The 27,411-nt window shown below is 37.9% G+C and overlaps 1 protein-coding gene across 13 annotated transcripts in view; it reads left to right on the top strand.

Moving 5' to 3' along the window:
* Window positions 1-2,411: 2,411 nt before the first annotated feature.
* OTUD7A (OTU deubiquitinase 7A) overlaps window positions 2,412-27,411 on the top strand; it is a 118,315-nt gene continuing 93,315 nt past the window's right edge. For 9 of the 13 annotated variants that reach the window (XM_082061335.1, XM_082061332.1, XM_082061339.1 and 6 more), the window contains exon 1: window positions 2,413-2,607. The gene's annotated coding sequence lies outside the window, so the exon portion shown is untranslated. Of the gene's footprint in view, window positions 2,608-2,805; window positions 2,828-27,411 lie in introns of those variants that run through there. The other 4 variants (XM_082061337.1, XM_082061336.1, XM_082061344.1 and 1 more) reach the window with 3 other exon arrangements.

Raw genomic sequence — 27,411 nt, 5'->3', positions numbered from 1 at the left:
GCAGTAATTTTGATCACAGGTAAATACATGCCATTATTGAACTGTCAACTCATTATCCCATAATGCCAGCAACAATGCAACTGAAAAGTAAACTAAACATGCAGCCCAGATATTGTTTCCATGAAAGAAAATGGAGTTTTACTGCCTTAACATTCATGGAAACTGGATGTGTGGTTTATGTGCTTTAGAGGATATTATACCAAAATAGTGTATCTGTGTAAACTCCAAAGTATGAAAACACTTAACCTAGATCCAGCCCCTCTGCATTTTCACACTTCATCTGGGACTTTGACTATTAGAAACATGTTTGTTTTCCCACAATGGTGGCATAAAAGAAAGTTTTGCTAGTGGCAAGAGAAGATGAAGAATGAGGAAACTTCAGACCTCAATAGGAGAACCTCTCCATGCCTGGGTCTAGCTGCCCTTTCCTTTGCTAAGCCTTTTGGACTTTTGCTAAGATTCTATCTGGCTTTGCCTGAAAGAGAACTGGCCAGTTCTTTTGCAGCAGCCATCTAAATGAATCTCTGACTCTATATCACCATTTGGCCAACTTTGAGCCTTCTTATCAAACCGTGGTTTGAGCCCTGGGCCTATACAGCCTCTGTGAGTATTTTCACACTCTCTTCACTCCTGAGAGCTCTGACATAGCCACCTGAGGGTCTCTTCACATATTCATAAATGGATTTCCTTTGCAAGGCAAATAGTCTAGAGCTCTTCTGGCAAAACTGCTGAACTGTTCTATATTTTATAGAACTCTGACTCTGGGAATTACCTGGAGGACAATCCGTACAGACAATCACATTAAAAAAAAGTATCTCTTTCTGTAATTATGGTTCTTTTGAGTGTGTTATCCACACATTTCATAATTTATTTTTCTTTGCCACACTTAAACAATGCTGGATATCACATTGGTGAAGAAACTAAGAAACTGTTCTGCTTGTGACTTTTTGCTTTTGGGAGGAACTTGAGAGCACAGCAGAGAACTCTGCTTGCCCAACAAATCCCCAGTCATGAGCATAAAAAATTTCTCTCAGGAGAGTAGAGGATGAGAGTTCATTTTATGAACTCATTTCAAACAATGAGAGTTCATTTTATGCAGGCCTAAAACAGTATTGGACAAAACTGTTGTGTTTTTTGCCTGTCATGGTTTGTGCCAGAAGCTGGTAGCTCATTGCATTTGCAGCAAAAGGTTATACATGGAACAGCCAGGAACTTTTCCAAATGATTTCAATTCTGTCCTCCTCAATAGATGCAAAAGGAAATATTTTTCGATGATAAGGTGAGATTCTTTTGGGGATTTCAACAATGTTCTAAACTGATGTCAGGGTTCTAGCAGAGAACCAGAATGTAACTGATCTGTTTTTCTTCCCTAACCAGCAAACTTCACTTGCTTATGATATGAAAATGCATATCTGCAAAACTCTCTTCACACATCACCAGGTGTACTTCTCCAGATGTGCTGTGTTTGTGCAAAACGTATTATGACATTTTGTTTACATGTTTTTTTCCTTAAAGATTTAGTGTTGCTAGATCTGTCACTGATGGTGGGTCCATCTGTAGTAGGCTGATTTCAGGTGAGAATTCTTAGTGTTGCTAGAGAATGAGGCTCTTCTTGGACAGATATTTCTGTAGCTGTGTGTTGGGTTGGGTTTTTTTTTTCCTTCCATCCCACAAATTTGCCTAGTTCTTAGTCTTGCATTTTTCTGTTTTTGTCATAGTAAGTGGAAAAAAAGAATGCTCAGTTCTAGAGGTGTATTCCTTAATCCATTTCCTTTTCATTTCTAGTGTTACTGGAAGAGTGGGAGTGAAAGACTGCTTTGGTGTGGGGAAGGTAGTCTTAACTGAGATAGAATACACCTGAGTGCGTACTGAAGTAGCTGGAACTAAGTTCTGGGAGAAGGTGCGGTAGGCTGACGTTAATTTTACTGTTCTCCCTTGTGCAAATACACGAAGGATCAAAACAAAAGTCATATGAAAAGCAGTTACTTAGAATAACATACCCTCTTTGCAGTGGGCAAAACTAGGTACAGTCATGTCGAGAGCGAGGATGGACACAGAAAAGGAACTCTTTCCATCTTCCGCTCCCCAGAGACCTGGGGCGGAGGAGCGCTCGTGTTGCAGGGGCGGCTGCGGCCTCTCTTCTCGGGCCGTGCGCTGCCGCCTACTTCTCCCATCCCTTTCTCCGGCTGGGGACTTTGAGGCCGAGCTTGCAAAAAGGGCATGCGAGGGACGACGGGGACGGCTCCGCGGCGCTGCCGGCGGGCGCGGCGCAGCAGGGCCCGCTGCCGCGGGGGCGGGCGCAGGGCGGAGCGCGGCTCTCCGGGCGGCTGCGAGCAGCCGAGGGGAGGGCCCTGCGGCCGCTGACTTCATGGGAAGGAGGCGGCGGCGGGAGGTGGGTCTCGCTTTCCGTCTCCTGGTGCCGTCTGCAGGGCGGGCGAGAGGCGGCCGCTCCGCCGGGCGGCGCGGGGGGGGGCACAGCGGTGACGGAAAGCGGCAGCTGGGGGGGACGGCAGCGGCTGGGTTGACTCCCCCCCCTTTCCCCCCTCCCCGGCCGCAGGAAGATGGAGCTCGGTTAGTAAGGGCTTGCGGGAGGAGCAGCGGGAGCAGGTAAGAGCTGCTTCTCCCTCCTCCTCTCCCCTGGCCGGGAGCATGGCAGGGGCAGGTCAGCGCGGCGGCCGGGCCGGTGTCATTGAGCGGCAGGTGGGACAGGTGGGCCCGGCCCGCAGCGATGTCCTTGGCTGCGGGCTGCCCGCTCCGCCCCGGCAGCAGAAGTTCCCGCTGTGCGGAGCTGCGGACGACCGGAGGGCAAAGCCCTCGGCCGTAGCCGGTAAGGGTAAAGCCGGGCGTTTAGAAACACCTCCCGCTCCGTGCCTCGCTTTTTTTGCGGTGGGGATGCGGGCAGGTCTGCTGGCTTTGCCCCCGCCCCGACTCCCCCAGCTCATTGATGAGCTCCGGGAAAGGCTTCTGCATTGCAGACTCTGGCCCTCGCTTCGCTCTTGCATTCGCGGCTTTATCTGATGAAATGAGCTTGCTCCCTGGCCGGTGGGCTAGTGCTGTTCGAGCAAGAGGCCGACTGGGGCAGGTGATATCTCCTTCTATGGTTTTTGGACCCTGTCAGGACGTTTGAGGGATTGACCTCATTCTGATAAATACAAGCATGCATATGATATTCATTCTTTCTCTGAAAGAGCTACAAGAGGAAATCTGTCGGAATCTGTGTGAATAATAATCATTTGGAGTTCACAGGGTGCCATACAGTGCCATGAGATATAATGTGCATTTAAAACATAATGCAGCAAGGCACACGACCTTACATAATCTAAATTTAAAAAGCTCACTACCCCTACGCTTACCCTGGAGGTTGTAGGAATATGTCTGTTCGAAGCTCTTTCTAGAGCCTTGTTAAGTATCTATGTGACATAAAGATGCAGAGCCCCTTGTGAGCCAGTGCTGAAAATAAAAGAATAAATTGTTGACTACTTTTTCTGTCATTCTGTCACAGTAAGTTCCTCATCATTGGTCAGTATCATGCACACAGTGATACTCATGGCTATGTGGACATATATAGCTCCATGCTGCAAGAGGGAATGGTCTCTTCTGTTATCTCTTTGATCCGCCTTTAAATTGACCAACTATAATGCTGTCATATTTTAACAAACTCTTGAGGCTTCTCTCCCTAGGCCTGAATAGTGCTACAGTTTCTAGCATACAGATATAAATTTAACGTAAACAGAAAGAAACCTTTCACATTTTTCATTTGACCTTCAACATCTCAGACAAATACTTGAAACTGATGATCAGGGCAAGTATTTTGCAGTGGACTGGTTTAAAATAAGTTGATGGATGCAGCCTAATACAACTCAAATAACATCTAGGGTGGCACACAAACTGTGTTCTGAGCTCTGTATCCAAACGAAACAAAGGTCTGAAAATTCGGCCCACATTTTAACTCAGTCTTTACAGATGACATTGACTTTAAAAAAGGTTGCTATGGCACAGATTTAAAGCAAAGTATATTAAGCTTCTGGAATTGAAAGTGCTGTTGGTAGGAAGAGTGTTGTTTTGTTATTTATAATCTGCTATTTAAATACGAGTGTGATGGCTGTGAAGCCTGGATCTGGCTCTGTTTGCTGCTGTTGGTGTGAATTGACTAAAGGGTCTCCCTTCTATGGATGAAGGCCAGATTTCACCCAGGTATTCATGTACTGCTCACTCAGAGGCAAGCTAGAGTTTCCCCATTTGAATCTGGAATATAGCTGAATATTGATGCCTACCTTCCTCTGGGATGCTTTCTATGACAAGTCTATGTGCTTTTGATAAAGCTGTAATATTGGTTGTGATGTGGAGTATAGAACCAATGTGGGCTATGGAGAAATGGGCTGTGTGGGCACACAGGAGAAATGTTGGTATGATGTGGAATAGAAATGACGTTTTTGTGAATCTTGCTCTTTTGTGATATTATGTTTTTATGTTTGTAGTTTACAAGAAGTCCAGTCATCTTCATGACAGCTTAATTAATATATAATATAATAACACTTAAGAGTATGAGGCTGAGTAGGGATCACGTCTAGTAGACTAGTAATTTGCTATATGTATAGTGCAAAAATAACTGATCATTTGCTTAATCATAATGTATCTGTTTTTGGAAAAGGTAAGTTTTTTGCAAATGGGATCTAGAAGATTTTGGTGCTGGTTTACCAATACAAATTAAAATAAAAGTGTTGATGTCTGGATGCTATAGACTTCAGTTAAGTGTGGACTGAGCAGATGGGAAAGTGCTTAGTGCCTTCATAGTAAGCCTACTTCTGTACCTTTCATTGCCCACCTCACCTCCCTTAGAGTCATGTTGGCAGGTTCAGCAGAAAGGGCAGGGAGTGAAGAGATTTTCAGTGAATGATGCTTCAGGTCAGGAATTTTATAGAGCTGGATGCACGCGGGCGTATGAACATCGACTCAGATCTTACCAATGTAACCCATGTGCTAATCATCTCTGTAGTTGCCCTTTGTGTTACTTATTTAAAGTATTAGGGAGTCTATGTTTTAAGTAGCCAAAATACTAAATGTAGGACATCTGGTTTTAATTTAAAACTATACCTTTTTAATCTAATCACTGTGATGTTTTCATGTCATTTAGAGTCTTATATGAGTTCCTTGCTATCATATCTTCGTTATTTGAGGAAAAAAATGGTATTTTATTAATTTTTTATTTACTACATAGACATATAAATACTTTTAAAAATGTGTGTATCATTTTGTTGTCACATACTGTTATTTAGGTTATTATTGCATTTAGATATTTCAGATAACTTCTATATTCTTAGTAGGAGAGCAACACTGGCAAGGCATTACCAGATAGTTTTATGTTGCTGGAGAGCAAGTTGGAGTTAAAAGAGGGAAAGGACTAAGGGAACTAGCAGAATATTTGTCATCAAATAGTCTAGACCTCAGATCTCACGGTGTTTAAAGAAGTCTCATTCTGTTTAATATATTCTGTATTCCTAAAAAATATAATGAAATCTGAATTTCCTTTTGACTTGAATTTCATAAAATATCTTGAGACTCGTGGTAGCGAAAAATTAAACATATACTTTTCATTAAGCAAATGGCAAGCCTTTAAAATATCAAGTGCAACTGTTATTAAATTGATGACTGAAAGAAGCAGAAAAGGCTTTTGTTGTTGTTGAAGATTTGTAGTCTAGCGGTTCATTTGTAGTTGATATGCACAGCCATGCAAATGCCTTCATAGATAGTTAGTCCAAAGCATTGAGCTGAATGGTATGGGGACCTTCTGAACAAATTGATCAGTGCTGCCCTAGTGAAAAACTGGGAGATGAACCTGGCTGCTTAAATGGTCTCAAAATTCAGCAGTGTAGTTTTATGCACGAGTTTACCAGTTCAAATGTTGCACAGATGTTACACTGCAGCTCTCTGTATTTCTGTATTGTTGGTTTCCTAAGACAAAGCATGACACAAAACTGAGCAATTTGAGTGTCCCCAGATAAGATAGCAGAATTGTCCTCAAATCCTTGATAGTAATTAATTGGTTTAATTTTAAAGTCAGATTAATTAGTGTGTGCATGTAAATGTAACAATACAACTATTTCACCATGAAATATTTTCTAGTCTTTTTGTTTAGCTGTCATTCCACAACTACTGACCCAAGGGAGTAAAACTGTAAATCTAACAGCATGGAAATACTGGAGATAGGAAAGACTTGTCTTATAGCTCTGGTTTCATATTGTTTTCCTAGCATAACTGCTTCTGTGATAAGTATTTCTGACTTTAGGTAGTTTGAAGAGACAAAGCTAGTTGTGATGTGTTTCAAGTCTCATTCTCAGTTTACTTCAAATTTTTGTTCTTGTTCTATTTGAGGTCAGTGCCATTTATTTTAGGAAATGGTTATACCAGTGATTTTCAGTCATAGGGTTTTGCTGTAGTGCTTTACTGCAGAATATTATTGACATTATCTGCACTTATTTAGTATCTCTTTGATGGACCCTTGGCAAAGCTTTAGGCTTGAAACGAAGAAATTGTCAAACTTCATTGTTAGTTTTTATTAAAAAGGTTTATAAATTCATTTAATATTTTAAAGTCTCTCAGACTTTTGAAATACATTTGAATTTGAAAAACAAGCAAGCAAACAAACAAACAAACCAACCCCAAACAAACAAAGAAATCCCAGGAAAAGAGTGTGAATTTGCTCCAAGATAGTTTGCAAATGTAATTTATCATGTAATGTATCGAAGAAATGGAGGATTGCTATTGTTGAAAGCGATTTGAATACTTCCAGTTTTTTCCAGAATGAGCATGTCTGCAAATATTTCATGATACGTTTAGTAAAATCAGTGTGTTTCACATTGTATGTTGAAAATTTAATCAGTTGAAACACTGAGTTATGCTCTCTGATCATGATTTCAATCTTCTATGCAATGCTTCAATACCATTTAAAATGTACAGAGAACAAATTATGTGGTCGTGGTGTAGGGGGTTTTGTGTGTGTGTGTGTGTGTTTTTTGTCTTTTTAATTTTTTTTTTTTTTTTAATACAAGGATAAAGTAGGTAATGTTATCTGTCAGTGTTTTGCAGATAGTCAGTGCTCTACAGTGATTTTTTTTTTTCACCTGCGCATTCTCTTAGCATCTGCTGAGTAATCGTATGTATTGACTAGTTAATCAAAGAAGGGTCAAAACCCGTGTAGAAACTGAGCAAGATGTGAAATTATTTTGATTCTCATTTTTGTCACAATGGTTATGTTTCCACTCTTGTTTTCAGAATTAGGGTAAGGAACACTGAGAAATTGCTCTTTAATTAGATGCTTGAAATATCAGGTCTCTAATCCTGATGTCTGCTGTTGCCGTTAGTGACCTGTTGTTACTGCTGTGTATGACCAGGAGGTGTAATGTGTTTCTAAGCTATTGCTATGATGTTATGAGAAACATGTTGTAATGCCTGTGATTAAAATGGCTAGCTGCCATGGTGACGATACCATAGAAACCGGTAAAATAATCATTGCCTATTAGAAAACATGAATGAAAAAATTTTCTCTGTTTTTCTATCTTTTATGTTTCAGCACCATAGCAGGAAAGACTCTGCTGATGTTATATTCCTGATTGAAAAATTTCTTGGACAAGTTCCTTTGTTCTATGCTACGCAGCAGACCAGGTTAAGGTTATTGTATTGGTACTGTGGAAACATTCAATGTGTGAGTGACTGACAATTCAGTCATTCCACAGGACACCTCTAGGCTCGAGAACAAGGGCATTGGAGTAGAGGTCTTTGGTCTTTGATCTTTGTTGTTAAGTCACTTTATTCTCTTCTACTATAATTACTTTCTAAATAGTGCAGTAAGTATCATTTTCTTCAAAAGCACTCTTCCAGCAAAGAAGGGCTACAACTATGTCCCATAGTTGGTGTCCACATAGACACTCAAAGCATAGTTATGACAGAACTTTAATTTGGGAGGCTGACATTGTAAAGGATTTTGTCTGTATTTAACTATGTAAATCATGAATACAAGAGTGCAAAGTAAAATCATATAGCAGGTAATACCTTTACTTGATTAGTTTTGTCTCTTTTGAAATCTATTGCAACAAGAAACCAACTGTGAGAAACACTCCCTGACTTGGATTGCTCTGTCTCTTGGTTAGAATGAGTCATTTCTCTATTACTGGTGACTTGTACCCTATTGGAAATTGCTAAGCAAGAACATGGAAGGAGTGATCCCAAATACATTTGTTTAGGTATATAGTCATTAGATTTCCACACAAACACTTATATTGCCTTCAGAGTTTCCAAGATACTGCAAAGGAGCTTTTGTCCTATGTTAAATAGTTTTCCCTGTTAGTACTGAGATCAGTGGAGAGGTTAGATTCTTGATGGTGGAAAACTTGAGTTTGTTAGTTAGAATCAGTCTGTACTAAGCAGCAAACGGCAGAAATAAACACAAGCTATCGAACCCTACACTTAGATACAGATGTGACAGCACACTTGCTCTAATCAGAAAACATACTTATCTGAAGACAGAACCCAGACCAAAGTGTTGCAGATGGATATGTCAGGAACATTTAGTCTCAGATCTGCCATCCCTTATCAGAAATTTGTCTCTCACCTGAGAATATTTTATGTCCCAGTAGCTTCTATTTTAAGTTTAGGAGCTGTTACCTCGTCAATTGCAGAGAAAAGGAGGATGTACAGGTGTATTAAATAACATTATGGTAATAGAGAAAGATCACTTTAGTGTAAAGAATGCATTGATTTAGCAAGCTATAATTAAGTGTGAAGCAATGAAATCACCTCCCATGTCTCTCTAAATAACTCTTTCCATCTTTGTCTCAGGAAGAGTATGGATGAATTAAAGGTAGACTATAAAGGGAAGGCAGTTTTATGTAATTCCAACAGAAATAATGTCAGAATATACAACCTGTGGATAAAGTTCACATGTGGAAAAGATTCAGGGAGTATCATATGTTCATCGGTTCTACCAGTACAGTAAGAGCTGGGGAGAAACTTCCCTTCAGCACAAATTAACAGAAGTAACATAATGTAGTAGTCGCCCAGAGAAGGCCATAAGGATAACATTAAATAAAGTCAGGTTGCTACAGTGTCTGCAGTTTGACAAGTTGAGGCTGTTTGCTGTTAAGAGATTGCCATTCAAAAGCAGTAACGTTTTCATTAACCGTGAGTACTGGGATGCCTAAGCATTAGAAGCTGAGAATTAAATTCAGAAACTGTAAAGTTAACCTGAAAATTTGGAATTTAAAACAAAAATCACAACAGCTGAGATGCTTTATGTCAATTTTGGTTTCTCTCAGTGAGTGTTTCATGTTTAATTTTTCAATAATCATAAAAGCAAAACTTCAAAAAAACCCAAACCATAGGGGGGCAAGTCAATGCCAAGTCATTTAGGGTGAAGCTCCAGGTCTGAGTGACCGTTTGCCACAAGGATTTAAGATCCTATGAGTTATTCTTACAGCTTCTTATCATGCAGAGTTTTGATATCCCAGGGGGCAGGTGGGGAACCAGATCTTCTAATATGGGGCTTTATACAATGTCAAAGGACCAGGGCAAAGAAGTGAATTTTTGAGCCACGTCGTTGGAGATGACTTTTAGTGGATGAGGAACACTTGGAATGACAGGTCCTGCAGAGGCTAAGTGTTTCTTAGTAATACACTGTTTGTTCCTTCAGGCTCCCTTATCTGATTGCAATATTTTAGGACCTCAGATATACAGAGCTTGCATCTATCTGTTTATAATTGACATTTTCTCGCACGTTTCTGTTATAGTAGAGTTCTGTGTTCTGTCCGTTGTTAAATAGTTGGAGGCAGAGTTGCAAATAATCTCGGAAAAGTTGTTTGCACTCAAATAATCATCTTCTTCTTCTGGGAGGCACCCGTAAGTGCTTTACTGATTTTTCTCTCGTATTCTTCTCTGTCTGTAATCATACTTGCATCTCTCTGCTCTGACATTCAAAACTGAGGGTGCTTAATAGGTAAGGACTGTGTAAGAGTTTTGGGCAGGAAATACAAAGATAGATATTCATTAGTGTATAGGCAGACTGTAAATGCTCAAAGCAGAGTTTAATCAGGATTAATAAAAAGATGCCTATTTTGGCAAGAATAGGAAGAAACTAAAGGCTGTGAAAAAAAATATTATGTGAAGTTTACACAGTTTTTCTCATCCTTCAATAAAGAAGGCTCTTTTGATGAAGCCCCATGTAGATGTCTGTAATGTCTCCTGGGCAACACAGTTTACATTATTATCGTTCTGAATTCTTCAAAATTTCTTCTGACATTGATAGATAAAAGCATGTGCAGAAGAAAGAGTAGCACCATGAAGCCTAGAGTTGTGTTTTTTGTAACAATAATAATTATGTTGACTTTCTCTGGGCTATGTCATCTCCATAACAGGGCGTACCTGTTTTCTATTGCTAAATCCATCTCAAATACTTTTCTCAGTTCCTTTATCCTTCAAAGGGAGGCAAAGGAGGATGGGTCAGACAGCGGCTAGCAGGTTGGAAACTGAATCTTGGAGCTGCAACTGGGAGAATTAAAAACAATTTTGCAGTGGGGTCCAAGTCTATTTGAATTGGCTTTGTTTGTGATAATAAACATATGCTACAAACTATTCATTACTTATTACACATGGGGAAATCTTCTTTGAAGCCAGCTGATTTACTGGCACATGTGCCTTGCTGATATGATGTATTGCTTATCTGCAGGGCTGGTAGCGCTCTGGCCTCAAAAAGACGATATGCTCATTTCAGCAGATAAGCAATGTGTAGTCATACTGGAAAACCTGATGAATGTGCATCCAGTTGAGGTATCGCTAGCTTGGCTGCTCTGCCTCAGTGCTAATGCAGATCAGGTGCTTGAGATAGGCCCTTATGAGCACGAAATATTGCACTAGTGAAGTGTAGACCTCAATTAACATGGAAATATAAATCATTGCCTTTTGCTACCACAGGAGATGAATATTCATGCCTGAGCAGCTCAGTTGTAAGTATCTGGAGTTGATGAGATGGTTGCATCTAGCTGAAATCTCTTGACTTTCTTTCATATAGAATTTGAGAAATAGAGCCATTACAATTTTCTTTCCTCCAGTTTTGTCTCCTAAAATATGCTTTAGATGAAAACAGGAGAAATAGTTCCTTCAAGAGCTTTCAGTTGTTAGCTTTCATTGCACATGCCTCTCATATTTAATATAAAATCTTTTTCTATCCAGTATAAATAGAGGGATATGTACTCATGAGAGAAGATCTCTCTGAAGCCAGTTGTTTGTCATTAAATGTATATTTACATCTATCAAAGAGAAATATGAAATACCCTTCTTTATGAATAAAATTTACCTCCATAAAATGATGCTTTATTTTTGTGAGGAAAAGGTTGGTAGAGCACATAATTTTACTCTGCATGCTGTATGTCATTGTGGATAGAAATAAGCCTATGACTGCTTTTACCCCAATTATTATCTTATAGAAGTTATAATACCATACATATACATATGTTTTCAGTGAACCATTTTTCTTCTACGAATCTGAGACTTATCAATTGAGGAGAAAATGATTCTGTATGTAACAAATTCCTTGAGAATCATGCTGCCACAGGCCTTGGAAACTGGAGAAAAAGAGGTCCGGAGCTTTAAAAATATAAAACCAAACAGTCCACCTCACCTAAACCACTGAAATGAACCTTCTTTCCTAGTAAAATACTGCCAGAAAATAGCCTTTGAGTTGTGGAGTTCTGAGCATCTTTGGCAGAATATGACCTCAGAAGGAAGAGTTGTGGCAGTGGAACACCTTTTAGGCTGAAATGCTGGAACAGTGAATGGCCAACAAGTGGGTTTACCTCACTTCTACTACCACTGTTGTGTTCACACCTGGAAAACAAAATCTTTTGCTGCTGGAGAACTTCTGATTAAATCCGAGATGTTTTACAACACTTCTCAAGACTGTGGAAAAATGCTGCTTGAAATGATGCCATGTCAGTATATTCACTTTTGAAGTGGGGCAAAATATAACTGTACAAAATAGTTTGCTATATAGGTGTGATTTCTTGGCGATGTTTTATGCACAAGTCATGTCTTTCTTGGATATGGCTGTGGAAAATGCTTTGTGTTTAGAGAGATTTAAAAAAAAAATTCCAGGAAGCCTGTACTCTCCCAGTATTGTACAGTATATTTAATGGTCTTAATGGCCTCATATTATAACTGGCTCAATACTGTACAGTAAAATCCTGAGATCTAGATGAAAAAAATTCTAATAAGTGAAACACTAACTGTGGTAGTTTGTGGTTATCTTATTTGTTTTTGTCACCATACCATGAAAAATGTATTGTTAATTATAATTGTATAATTTGAGATAATGAGCACTACAAACAATCAGTTTAGTTTTTTTCTTTAAATGCAACAGTAAGAATGGAGTTTGCTAGTGTTATAAAGATAAAAATGCCAAAACAGAACTTTCTGTACAGATGTTTGTGCAAAATGTGACCTTGATTTGATTTTCGAGCGTAAGTTACAAAGCAAATCAAATGCAGTAGGTGTATATATAAAACTATATATATGTATATAGTTATAGGGGGCTACCAGGGCTTTTGAAAGAAAAAGAAAAGGTTGTTGAAAATGTAGCTGAAGATTTACAGGCATGTATTCTAGAGGAATGAGTTATTGAAAAACAGCAAAAATATTTATTAAAAAACCCAGTAGAAATCCCTAAACCCTGTACAATTTTGAAGTAGGGAAGTAGCTAATCCTGCAGTAGTTTGCCAGAAAAAGTGTGTTTGTTTATTTATTTTTAAATTCCCAAGGAGCCAGATGAGACAAAAGTTATCACCCGTTTAATAAAATACGTGGATGGAGAGAGCTGCTAATAACATGCAGTGTTCCTTCTGTGTTGTTTCTGCATGTTCCCGCTGTTTGTTTGGCTGGAATGTAGTGGTGTTATACATATATTTGTAGATCTAACAGCTCTTCTTCAAGCCTTGCACTTTTAAAATGGGTCACTGCATATAATGCATGTTAAATAAGACAAGAGGATTTGTTATATTTACAGAACAAGTTAGTAGCAGGATTTCATAGTGTTACAGGAAACATATATTAAAGTTAAGAATAAACATTTCTTTTATATACATTAGTAGCAGTTCACAAACAAAGTAACATGTTCTTCTGGAATACATCTTCCTATGTATGTAAGTGTCACAGCATTCCATAAAGTTGACCGAATGTAGCAGAAAGCAGACTGTAGTTCTGAGGATCAGTGGCTTGGTACATGCTTGATTAGTGTTTTGCAACAGAAGATTTATGTCTTCTGTGTTAATAGTTGAGATAATTCTACTTTTTTTTGAGAGAGAGGCAGAGACACTAAAGTGAATTATTTTATAGTATCGGTAGCCTGTGCAGAGAGATTTGTTTTTAAAGTTTGCAGAGCTCCTTGACTCTCTAGAAAAGCTGCCTACAGGTCCTTAAGAGGTCACCTAACTTCTTATAATGGGAGTTCGGCTTCTAGGTCATATAAACTAGTTTTTAAAAGTTTATTCTTGTCCTGATGATTAAACTGCCAGATAAAGTGGTAACTTCATTAATAGTCAAGCTGTAAAACCCCAATTCAAAACATTGATTCCATACCTGAAAAAGTGGAGCTGCATATCTGCCCCAAACCCTTGTGTTTTCTCTGTTCTTCTGTAACTGGTAAAAACAAACGGTTTCGTAGCCCTGATGTATGTCTATTTAAAACCGAACCTGCAGTTGTGTAGTCCTTCCTAAGCTATGGCAAATAACATTTTGTACTGTCACATCTCTGCTAGGCATTCCTTCCACTGCTTTTTTGCTGCAACAATAGGAATTGAATATGTGAGAAAATACTTGTTGATTTTAAAGCATTCAAGCAATCATTGCTGTTCATAAATGCTGTATTTTTGGAGAGAATTCATAAGCTGGAAGATAGTTCATATTGGCTCAGATGGTAGCCTAAAAAACAAGCCGCTTTGTTGTTGTTGTTAACTGGGGGCTCAGGTGCTCTTTTTGTGTGTGTTGGTGTGTGGTTGAGGTTTGGTGTTTTGTTTTGTGGGGGTTTTCTTTGTTTGTTTATTTTTCCTGGGTAGGGTTCCGTATGTCTTTACTAGCTTTGAAAAAAAACAATTGGGGTTCTGCAGAAATCCAAAAATGTTCTGAATCTGGCATTAGTTAATATTTTTATTACTGACCAATACATTACCTGTATTATTTATCACTGAAAACAAGATAGGAGATGTTGCCAGAAATTTGGAGGGTAGGAATAGAAGGAAGTGTGTCCATGACAAACTGAATGTGTAATCTAAAATAAGCACTGTGTAATTCAATAACTATTACACCTTAGTAAAAATAGTGAAAGTCTGTGAGTATTTTCAGTCCACAGGTTCCTAGTCTGAGAGAGCTAGCTGATCATATGTGATACTGTGCCATCCCTGGTCTTAATTTCATGCAGAAGAATACGTATTGAAAGGAAACTTCCATGCCTGCCATGGTTTCTGTCCACGCTTGTCAAAGAATCCAGTGTACTCATACATACGGTGTGCCTTTCACTTCTGTGTGTTTCTACCCTTTGGGGTTTAAAAGTGTTTTAGTTTGGTAATGCCTACCTTGCTTAGTAAGTTTATTTCCAGATTCAATCCTAGATTAAAGTAATTTAATGTCAGATTCTTTTTTTTCCTGAAAATAACAGAAGCATTTGATTACTAACTAGTTACACTTCATTTTTATAGCTGGGGATCTAAATATATTGTAGAACTGCTCTAAATATATGTTGTCTTATGAATCCCATGCTTGCCAGTCATAGGGCTTACGCTGATCTGTGAATAACAATCAATCATGAAACAAATTTTTTAAAAAAATTATTTTCAGTACCTCAAAAAAAATTTGAAATGAAACTGCCCAAAGAATGGGCAAATGTACTAAGAACAATAAAATTTGCTTTAGTGTTCAGGGGAGTACGGCTTAAAAGTTATTGGGGTTTTTTGTTGTGTGGGTTTTTTTTGGTTTTTGTTTTTGTTTTTTTTTTTTTAATCCCAGAGTGTAGTTTCTATGTACTAATGGGTAAGTTCTGCAGAGACTTTGCTTCTGTTGTTGACTACAGTGGGGATTTAGTGTTTTCATGAAGAGATGCCTAGGATATGACTCATTAGATTTCTGAGTCTGGTGGGTTATTTATGAGGTTTTATGGTCCGGTCTGATGGTGTTATTCAAGCTATAGAACTTGGTGGTAGAGTTTCTGCTTAAAAAAATATAGGTCTAGTTGAACTATAACATCCTCTTTCAGAAAGACACTCCTGAATATCATGGATGCATAAAAAGTAGCAGCTTTGGTCACACAGGTTGTACCTTCGTGGTGTAAAGAAACTCTTCGTTATTGCCTTTTTCATGACTAAGAGTGAAATTGAATGAATAGCCTGGGTTTAAAAAATGACTAAGAGAAAATAATTTGCTTTTATATGGTAGCTGGGCTCAGAATGTCTCAGTTAATCAGTAAATGTATGCAGGTTTTAGAATTATCATGACCTAAACCATAGAAAATATACTTACTATATTTGATAAAGTGATCATAGAGTATAGAAATTTCTACATATTTATTTTGATAGCACTTGCTTTCTATTTGCATTTTATAAAACTATCCTATGATAAAAAGCTCCCGTTGGCCTCTACTAACTCCTGAGACCCACAGGTAGCTTTGGATGCCTGCATGTGTGATTACAGAATCAAGGCCAGGATGGAGAAAATGCTTATGCTGTTGTACAAACTGGCACTTAAAGTAGTTTTATGTCCCAAATTACCTACAGTGTCCAGTCTAGGAAGTGTTTGGGGAAAAATATATTTTTTCTCAGCATTGTAAGTTAAGACAGTTGTTAAATTTCATGCTCAGCTTCAGAGTTTATACACGATCACTGAAGATGAGTATCTGCCTTAAATAAAGGAGTAGGTCTTTAATCTTATGAGAGCTGTTCGTGCAGTCTTTGCAAATGCAGAGGCCTTGAGGATAACATAATTTTAATAGCAGAGCCTGCTAGTTATTAATCAGGAAAAATGATGGTATATTAATAAACATGCATGCTTCCAAGCTGAATTGTCACTAGGCTGTTTAAAATAGTTGCCTTTCTCAGATCTTTACTGTTAATGAAATTACCTTCTAAGATTTTGTCTGTCTGAAAAGATGCAATAACAGTGCCAAAAACTAAATTAATGTGCCATGAGAGCTTTCCTAATGAAATTAATATGGCGTTTATAACCTTTTTTAGAGAGGCTTTTCACCAATTAAAGCATAAAATGAACTCTCAAGAGACTAAGATGCTCCTTTTTTTTTGCCCAAGCTTTTACACTTCTGCCTGCTTCTTTTCAGGATACATGAAATAGAAATAATGAACTAAAATGCAGTTCTTCGATACCCTTGCATGGATTCATAACCTTTTTGTTATTAATTGTGAGCTTCAGTTTTAGATTAGTGTTTCGTGTTTTGACTTGGTAGGCTGCATTTTTCCATGAGGTAGCAGCAACGAGCAGTATGAAATTCATTCTTTTTTTTGAAAGAATGTGTTTGCCATTTTCTACCTAAACGCCTTTGAGGTTACAATGTAAAACTTCAATTTGAGACCTGCAGTTATAAAGTTGAATTGTGTAAATGTTTTCTGCTTTGGGGGAGTTTGATTTCTTCTTCTCTTTTTATGTTTTTGTTTTGTAAATGCTGTATAAAATGTGCTTAAACCTATGTAAATAGGCGATACTCTTCATAAGGTAGGCCACAGCATGCTGAGGAGAACTAACAGGAAACTATTATAGCTGTCAAAGGTGAGCTAAAACCAGTGCGTAGTGGAACTATGTACTGGGGTTTATTTAAGAACCAACAAGACTTAAGCTTTCATCACTCTCGATTCATTTTTGTGTACTCACTCACCTACTCTGCTGCCAGCACTACATGCACTAGGTCTTGACTTCCCTTCCCAGCAGGGCAATCCCTCACAGGTTGGGAAGGCTGGGTAGGAAGTTGTGCTGGTTCGTGCTGTGAATCTCTTTGTAGTTACCAATCTTTGACATCACCAGCCAGGGTCCCTGGCCATGCCCTGGCGTTTGTCTCCATACAAGCATGTGCACTCAAGGTGCCTTTTTTGTCCTTTCCCCCTTGAGTGTTGGTGTTTTGTGGTGGTGGCGGTTTGTGGTGGTGTTTTTTTTGGTTTTGTTGTTGGTTTTTTTTGTGTTTTTGCTTTATGAGGGAAAGAAATTTCTTGAGAACCAGGAAAACTGTTGACATTACAGAAACCGTGTTATTACAAAGACGAATTGTGCATTTCTTGAATAGGGAAATGTGCTGTTTAATATAAAGCTCATTAGCAGCACAAATTGGCAATTTAATTGACCAAAAAACCCCACCTCATCACTTTGTTCATATGTACAACCTGGGACGAAAATAACCTCACAGCAGCAAGATGTGACTGAACTGTCATAGATAGTCTTTGTATTTACAAGGCAGTGAATGTCATATACAAAACTATGTGATGTCTTTTGTAGCAAACGTAGGACTGGAAGGGGAATTAGGTTCCTGCTGAGTAGCTATGTGGTTATTGGCTTATCATCTAAGAGCTCTTTTTATTAAAATGTTTCCTGCCTCATAAAGAGTATTTGTAAAATGATATTATGATAATCACCATCTTGACTGATACATCAGGTGCTGAAGTGCAGCCATGGAATTCTAACAGCATGTTTCTCATCAGCTTTAGCTAAAGAGTCAAGTGCTGTAGCCAGGATATGTAATAGCTCCACATCTTCTAAAAGCAGGTAAAACACACAGTGAGCCAATGGATTGTGTTTTGATGTGTGTAACAGCAACAGGGTAGAAGTGAACTCCCCAATAGATTTCTCACCTGATCATGGATGTAATCTTTCTACTCTCTCTCTGAGGCTGTTTCATTCTTGCTTGAGAAAGGGAAGAAAATACTTTTAATTTTGTGGTTCTATTAAAAATTCCTCAAAATACTGACAAGAGAGGAAGGTTAAAAAATAATTTTAAAAGCTTCTTTTTTCAACCCTTTGGAACTAGATGTTTTGTAAATGTCTGCATCCTATTAACTTGTCTTTGCATCTTCCAGCAGAGGTTCTACAACTTCCAGTCATTCTCAAGTGCAGTTTACTGAATATTTGGAGGATTCGGAATTGTACCTTATTCTTCCCTTGATAGATCACTTAACTGGGGTGTAAGGAAGCATTTAAGGGATAATTTCCTTGCTTATAAGACTGGAAGAGAACAGTTGTGTACTACATATGTTAATCAGTGGTAATACTGTCCATGGTAAATGAAAATTCTAACTTAATTAGCCTGAATAAGCATGTCCTGTTATTTCTGGAAGGAGGTTTTTCATGTTGAGAATACTATGAGCAAGAAGACTCCTGTGTCTGAGGCAAAATTTTTATCTTTGGGGAAAACTGATGCATGGAGTCTAGAAAATGATTATATGTTAAATCTGTGCTCTTAAACTTAAGATATGAGTTGTTTATGTAAACACTTATTGATTTCTTTTTTCACATAACTGAGTAGCTATACTGTCTCTTAAATTAATGGAATATACAGATGGTTGACCCCTTAGATAGGCCATTTTAATTTTAGACACCTAAATTTAGACTTCGGACTCTCAGAGCACTGGGTTTGTAAGATTTTGACTGGAACCCAAGAGCTTCACCCTGTCCCTACTTACATTACTGTCATCTCTCTGAGCCTCTCCCTTCCTGTGAAATTAATAGCACTTCCCTCTGTCTTGAGATCTTCTTGAATCGCTTTATTCATTTTTCACTTATTTGGCTTCAGAAAGTATATATTTTGCAGTTCCTGTTACTAAAAGCAAAATCTGAATCAGATAAGAAACCCAGGGCGTTTCCTCTCTTATAATCAGAAATTTACAACTGGCTGCTGTAGGTGAAGCTTAATGTGGGTCTCTTTATGTAGCTGTGCCAAAAATTTAAATTATAAATGGATTAATAGATAAAGCTTATGGGGGAAATGGGAAAGGTTACCTCCTTTTAGTTGAGGTAAACTAAAACCATTTATTTGCTTTGCTCATTTTAATTTGAAAAGTTACTATCCCAAGAAAGATGTTCGTTTGTGGATCTCGTTTATGAAATCTAAGTCCTGACTAACAGATTTATTGTGTGATGACCGTTGCCCGATCTTGGAAGGAAATTGGTCAAAGTGCTGCCACTGGGTCTGAGGGGACACTGCAGAAAAGCCATTCAAGTCTTCAAAAGTCAACTAAACTGTAAAAGTGAACTGATAAATCTCTTTAGATGGTGCAGTTTAGTAGGTATATACCTAGCAGGATGTTACTGAAGGGAATTCAAAATAAAAGTCTGAATAATGTCTGAGAGAAGTAACATGTGAAGATTTTTGTATCCAAAAGAACATGGTTAATAAAAATTAAAAATTTAATATTACATGTGTTATTGGTATTGTTCTCCAAAATTTTGAATTTATGCAAGGAAAGATTGCTCATTACATTTGTTTTGGAGTTAACTTGTGTGTCCCCATCATTGCCTGGATTGTAAAGTAAAAGTTACAGTATGTCATGAATCTTTTAGATATCATAATGAAGAAAATATCTTCAAATAAAAGAGGGAGTTACTACATCTATCCAGAGGAGAGACTGACTGGCAGAGATACTTGTGTTTTGGAAGGCAAAATAGTTGTTGATATACTCACATTTACCTGATAGCTTAGCACATTTGTGTATTCAACCTGTTACTGCAATTCAGCATTGGAAATCAGATCCAGCGCATTCTCTGCTGGAAGGTATTAAAATCAGATCAGTCCAGCTTTATATGAAACCAGCAGTCCTCAACCATATAGACAAATGTAGCCTGCAGTCTACCAGCCAGATATCTGGGTTGGGGTATACTGCAGCCACATACTGAACTTCCAAAATACATTAGAGATGCTAATCTATGATATTGTTCCTAGTATACCACAAAAGGAGTGATTGAAGTGGCACCATATTCCTTTAATCACTATCCTTTATTCTGAGCAGCTCAGTAGAATTAATCTTTGGGCCAGAGATTGACAGCTAGAGACCATTTATATGGGCTTTGCAGAAAGCAGCGATCATGAAGCATTCTTTTATTTTTATGTGCAATTTGGGAAGAGGATAGCATTATTTTCCAGTGCCATGGAGAAAGTAATATACATTTCACAAACCATTTCTGTTTCATGTTTCAATGCTATCCAAGAGCAAATGTCAGCAAAATCTGTCATCCTCCACCTCCTTGAAGCCATAAATAAGCTCAAGAGTCCCAGTTCTCTCAGAAATGTCTGTTACTAATACAGTCTTTTTTTTTTTTTTTTAATTTTTTAAATAGTACGTATCAAAGGCTTTACAACAACTCTGCATAGTCACTAAGCATAAAATACAGAGATAAAAGTGTGTGAGGTTTCACAAGCCTTCTCATGGGCAAGGGCCCCAAAATGAAGCAGCAATTTTGTATCAGAAAAATGAAAGTGTAAGTGTATCACTGCAGGCCTGTAGGCATGTTCTGATGAACACAATCACTATGTATTTCCCAAATCCTTAGAGAAGTAAGACAGTAAAAAACATGCTCACAGTTCATGAGGAATGAAAGCTTTCTCTTTTTTTTAATCACTGGTATAATTTTCATTTCTTCTACAATATGAGAAGCAGAAGAGTTGTTAAAAGTTCCAGCTTGCTGTCTCTCCCACCATTTTTATTTTATCATAGCTCTGATTAATATTTTATTTTCAGAAAAATATTTCACTTTTCTACCTTTTAGCAAGTCCTAAGGAGCCTGACTTACATGACTGGATATAACCGTTTATCTGAGGAATATGTACTTCTGTCTAATCAGAAATACTGGGAATGGCTGCAGTTATTAGATGCCAGGTGCAATATCCAGTTTGGGTTGTAGTCCGGATAACGGAATAAATAAATCATGCAGAAGATTGTTGAGGACAAGATAAAAAAAGTTCAGGATGTACATTTCTTATATATTTCTCTGTTTGAGTGGATACATTAACACTAGGTTTGAATAGCTTATCTTTTTCAGTAGGCCAGATTATACAATATGAAAGAATTTCAAATACTGAGAACATAAGGTTTTTTAATTGATTGGTGTATTTTTACTTTAGGAACAGCTATTGAGTTTGAGATGTCTTTCTGAAGAACAATCAACTTTCGTATAGGAGACTCCATGCCATGGAGAATGAAATCCGATAGTTAAGGCTCAGAGTTTAACATGCTGTGGGCTAAAATGAGAATCAAATTCAACAGATAGCTCTAAGTGAAAAATCTCTAAATCGAAGGAACTACAAAGTGTGAACCCAACTACCGTATTTTGTACGCTAGCTTTCTGAGAAGATGCCATACAAGAAGAGTAGTAAAATATATTTGTAATAGTGGGGAACAGATACTTCAAATCTAGAAGTATAGATGTGGGGTTGAATACTTTACTGTCTGCTTTTCTATAGGTTTCAAAACCTCTCATAGGTTTTGAAAATAGGTTCTTGCTTGGTATGTCCAGTTAATTTTAAAATTGATTTTATTAATCAAACAAGAATCATATTTTAACGTGACAGTTTAGGTTGGGAGTTTGAGACTGAAAAAGCAGTAAATGGTGTACAAATCTGATCATTAAATGATAGCAGGCTTATTTTGCTAAAAGGATTGCTCATCTGTCAGATTTTATTTTTTTTCTCTTGGTACGCATACCCATTTTGCCTACAGTGCTTGGGGGCGGTGTTGCTGTGGGTGTCCGAGACTGTGGTTTTGATTGGTGAGCTAAGCTCTTTTTTCAGGTACTGAAGCAAATAACTATTGATGCAATCCTCTAGAAACTGCTGTTCCTGAAGAGAGAGGCGGAGAGAGATTCTGCTCCCCCAGCGCTCCTGCTCTCTGACAAAAGGGTTTGCTTTGCTCGGGAGCTGTTGTTGAAAAACCAGCCAGCTTTCCACTGCTGGGTCTGCACTTGTCATTGTCTCTCTCCAAACGCTGAGCTACAGCTGTGGTCAGTGAAAGATGCAACTAATACAAAAGCAAAAATACTGAGCTTTGGAGACTTTAGAATGTGATCTTTTAGCAGGGAAAGGGATTTAGCAACATACTACTGAACGAAATATTTATGTTACTGCAGTAGCTATTAATTTGTTTTATTAAACTGATTTAGTATCTGTTGTGTTTCAAGAAGTTTTTCTATTTGTTTGTCTTTCCAGGAGTTGGATGGAGGACTTCCTGTAAATAATCATGATATTTCTGATAACTTTAATGTAATTTGTCATTTTCTTCTCCCCTTCCCTGCTCTTTTGTTTTCAGTATCTCAGATTATCTGTCTTCTCAATAATTCGATTGTTTGAGCAAAGGCCAAGAGGCTTTTGGGACTGTATGTTGATGACTTGGTTTGCCAGCTTATCTTCTAGTAATATTTACACCTCTGGCAATATATCTCTGACTGATTCTGTATGAGTTACTAGTTCACCAAAGCAGCAACTTTGTTTCTGTAGTTATTTTAATGTTAATTTTAGAAGGTGTGTTCTTAGCTTTGAGCTCTAAGCATATTTTGGCAGTTAATATCTCTCTAAATGAAGGAGCAGCAAAAATTGGAACATGGCAAAGAACATTGCTGTAGCATGATTAATTATTTTGTGGAATATCAAAGTCCAAACAGCTTTTGACAGGTTTGCTTCCTGAAATTGAGGCGGGAAAAAGGCTTCTGTTGAGGGGCTAAGTAACTAATGCTTTCCAAGGTTTTGAACAAAGGATCAAATTATGTGTTTGAGTAGCTAGAAGAGTCTTTGATTATTCCTTTCCCACTGTCCCATGTGTATGTGTACAGAGCCTTCTCCGTGTACACTGCACTTGTTCTTTACTGACGAGAGGTGCTTGATTACTGATGCAAATTTTGTTAGAACTGGTTTTCCTTGCAATCGTTAACATATTCGTATTTGTGGACTATTTATCACATTAATTAAAAAATGAATTATGTAGCTCAAATGAAAGTTATGGGCTTGATACAGAGATGACAGAATGAATTTCTCTGATTTGTCTTGTACGGGAGCTAGAGGATCAAAGTCCTTGAATGACACTACTGTCCTCTAAATTACTTCTATAAATTAATTAAATACTATTCTGAAATTTATAAGTGGATAAAATAGCACTTTTTATAATTAGGTAGTCAGGACAAATTTAATTGGTGGAAACTCTTACTTTAAAAATGCCTTGTTTGATGTAAGAAAAATGCAACAAAAGGTGAGGAAAAAAAACCCCAAACCCCAACACCAGTGAACACCTGTTGCGTTTTTTTTAACAGTCCAGGGAGCTGAAAAAAGAGTAAATATTTCAGTTTATTTTTGATGTGAGTTCAGCTCTAACTTTAATTGTTCTGGTTCATCTTCAGTGAAATTTCAAAATAACAATTCATTGTCAGTTCAGGTTAAAAAAAAACAACGATGTGACCAAGTTTTCAGTATGGATTCAATGCAGCTCCCTACTTACGATTTTGAGCATTACAGATATTGACAGTTGAAAAAAAGTTTTGCTGTTTTATAGGAACTCAGTACTCCTGTGGTCATTACATTTAATGAAAAACTAAGAATAATTAAGAACAAAAGCTTTCTCAGTATTCACATCATTCAGTGTGACTAATTGGCTGAATAAGGAAATTTGTGGACATTTTTTCAGAGGAAGTATTTTATGGTATGAATTTGCTCATGTAAATCAGAAGGCCCCAGTCCTTCAAGGCAATACCTCTGAATAAAGACCTATGGCCACTGTAGGCCTATTGCAGGACATATTACAGCTTTTTGTTGTGTGCATCTCTGGGAATTGTTCATGCTCTATTTTTTACTTCATTTTTGTATAACATGGTATAAATATGTTTCACCACTTGTGTGTTTCACCTTCATTTTTCAATATGGCCAATTATGGCTGAAGACCAAAAAAAAAAAAAAGAGAAAAATCTTTCTCCTCCTGTGCATTTAAAAACATTAAATTACAGAAGTATATGGGAATATACTAATACATATTTGCTTTATATATACATGCTTGCAAATATAATTACCTTTCCTAAGTGATCATGGTTCTGGGATAATGTGATTGGCTGTTCCTAAATTCTTGGCATAAAACTGGATACAATGGAAAAATAGCCAAGTTCCCTATCATGCAACTGATGTATGTCCGTTACGTATTTTGCACCTTGCTACCATCTGTCCACTGGCACACAGCATAAGTACAATAATAGGGGAAAATTCTGGTAAAGTATGAACAGCATACAGTAGATGATGGTGGTTTTCTGATCTGCAGGATGGCATCAGGTGCTCCTAGACTTGCTAAGTATCTTTCAACCCTTTTTTCATTTGATGATGTATTAGTTCTTTAAGTCTGTTGCAATAACTAAACATAGTTTTAAACTGTATTTAAGGAATGTAGACACTCTAGAGATTCGAGAAAGAAAATCTGAGAAATTAATATAAAAATGTAGAGAATATATAGGTTAGATATAGCTACAAAAAAGTATCTATGTTGTGCTAATTATCTGGTTTTAAACAATAGTGCAAGGATTTAGCTGAGATCATCATCTTACTCCAGCATGACTCCTCCATAGGAAATTTTACTACGTTCACAGGCAGGCAGTGCAACTTCCTATTACCTGCCTGAGGAACTTCATAATCCATTTAGATAAAAACTCCATCTTTTTTTCTTATGTTTTCATGTGGTATCCTAAGCCAACAGAAGGAAGGAAATGCAGAGTTGAGGGAAATTCCATTCTAATTTTTTCATTTCTGTTCTTTTCTACTTAGATGTTCACAATGAGTTGTTTTCCTTGTTGAAGCACGTACATTTCTTTAATAGTGGCTTTAGCTTAACCACCTAGTGATTGATCGGCAATTTTCAGCAACATCCTTTAGATGGCCTGTCCAAGGTGGGTAGCGCTGCAGTGTGTGTGGCTGTGGGTGCTCACAGCCCACAACTGGGTCTGACAAGCGCCTGCAAGGTCAAGAGCAGCATTGCTCACGCAGATTCTGAGTTTGCAAGCTGTTCTGTTTGGCTCTGACTGTCTGTGCATTTGGAATAGTCCGTGGGGGTCAGGATTACCAATGGAATAAATCCTGGCCTTCTCCTAGTAGAAATATTTATGTTCTTAATATTTGCTATCTGTATTCATTCAGGGGCAAATGTCTTCATTGAGCTGCAGGGTGATGCTCTGCAATTTCATGTTTGGAAATAATTTTAAAACCCTTACTTGTTAGAAAAGCAAGCAGAGATGCTAAATGAAGGACCGTGTGTGGGGGTGGGTTGTAAGAACCTTGCTTAGATGGCTGCTCTGGTGGAAGTCTGTAAGTCTTCACACAATAATTTAGCAAAAATCTTATTTCAGGTTATGTTTTTAAAGTTTCTTTCTGGTCATCTGGAGACATTAATATATTCTAGGGAAGAACTGATTACAGTTCAGTTACCATTCTCCCCAGACATCTCTTCAGTGTTTGTTCATAAGATGGGACCCTGGCTCTGATCAGGTTACAGCAGTGGGAGTCGGTGGTTTGGTGTCTCTCCTTGTTTAATGTGATTCATAATGTTTGTTTAGCACCTATAAACAGGTCATAGAATTGGAATTGTGTTTTCTTTTTACTGTGACATTGACAGCATTCACAGTCTGTGGTACACACAAAACCCTAAAGCAAATCTAGACAAGAAATTCCTCATGAAAGGTGGTAGAGGTGTTTTTTGTTTGGTTGTTTTTTTCCTTCCTGTGGTCACAAACTATTCTTGCAAGGGTGGTGGATATAATCTGAACAGGGAGATCACTCTTTATTGGAATGTACTGGTTAATATCTGCTTGAGCAATAAAACCCATTTATTTAGAGTGAGAATTTCCAAAGGATCATGAGAATATTCGCTGCGTTGCATCATTTATTTTTGAGGATATAGCTGTGCAGGAATAGTGGTTTTATTTTCTGCTCTTTAGTAAACACACACAAAGAACACACAAAGGCTTTGAAGTTTTAGCTAAATGAAAACCCAGTAAAAGCATTATGATGTATCAAATTTTGCCATCTGTGTTCTGAAGAATTTGAAGTCCCTACAGAGACAATTCTGTCCTGAAGCCAATGCCAGAATGGCAAGTTCTCATGAAGTTCAGCTTCTACCTGAAAAGGGCTTTCTGTCGTGTTGCAGCGATTTGTTGCCTGGGGTGCTGTGGGCTTGTGTGTCTGGCAGTTGTGTGAGGTTGGTTCTTGTCTGGGTGCCTTGTGAGCCCTTTGGATGATTGCCTGGGAATTTCTGTAGTGGCTCTAATCAGTCCATGGGACATTCAGTTGGAGTCAGAGCTCCTCTGGAGCTACATTTGCATAGAAATCCTAGATGTTTTGACAGCATACATCCAGGTCAGATGTACCATGTGTGTGCAATAGGAGGGATTTGCACATGGCTGATAAATCCAGCTTGCATGAGATGGAGAACTTTGTGTCCCATCTGACCAAAATACTGAGTTTGGTTTTATGTCAGGAAAATATGAAATCCCCCTGTGAGACATAATCAAAGGTTTCTTCCCATATTCGATTTCCAATGCAGCAGCTTCTAGAGCACCTAACTAGAAATAATGGAGATGGGGTCTTTGGCTAGGGCTTTGCTGAAGCTACTGATGACTTTTGTAAATGGTACCCCAATGATGATACACGGCGTGCCTTGAAGTCTGCTTCAGTGTTAATTGGTTTATTGTTCTGGGTAGTATGTTAAAAGCTTTTCTGTTCAGTTTAAAGTTTGAACTGTAATTCAATCCTTAGGATGTCTCATATGTAAAGCAGAGTTACAAAGCAGGAAGTTAGGATGTGGTATCCCTGGGCATGTTATCTGTTTGACACATTTGAAAGATGAACATCCGAAAAGAGACAGTGAGAGACAACAACTAGATTTTGTTTTCTGATCTGTTTTCTGTTTCAGTTTGTGTGTGAGCAGGAAATATTACAATTAACTTATATCACAGATGTATCAAGTTGAAGATGGGTGCTGATGTTGCCTGGTACTGTTATTGTTTTGTTATATGGAAAGGTTTTTTTAAAACAGCTTTGCAGGCTCTCTTGTGCTATTTGATATAATACTACTGTAACTCTGTAATACTTGAAAGTCTGTTTATGGTCAATTCCACTGTTTTGACTCCAGCCTATAGGAAACCCTATTTATGGTCAATTGCACTGTTTTGACCTGAGCCCATAGTTTAATTCACTTCCAGTTGCAAGCCCCATTATATTTTCTGACTGCTAAAATTGGGTCTGTTTTTTCCTCTTCTGTCCGGTGTTCTATGCAGTAACACAGTTGCTCAGTTGAGGATTTTAGGCAGAGACTCTGTTCTATTTTTGACTTTAACAGCTTTTTACTTCTGCAGTTGACAGTTTTTCTGTTGAATGTT

The sequence above is a fragment of the Streptopelia decaocto genome (assembly GCF_964273445.1).
Source record: "Streptopelia decaocto genome assembly, chromosome: 9".
NCBI lineage: Eukaryota > Metazoa > Chordata > Aves > Columbiformes > Columbidae > Streptopelia > Streptopelia decaocto.
This window is presented reverse-complemented; position numbering and strand designations above follow the sequence as displayed.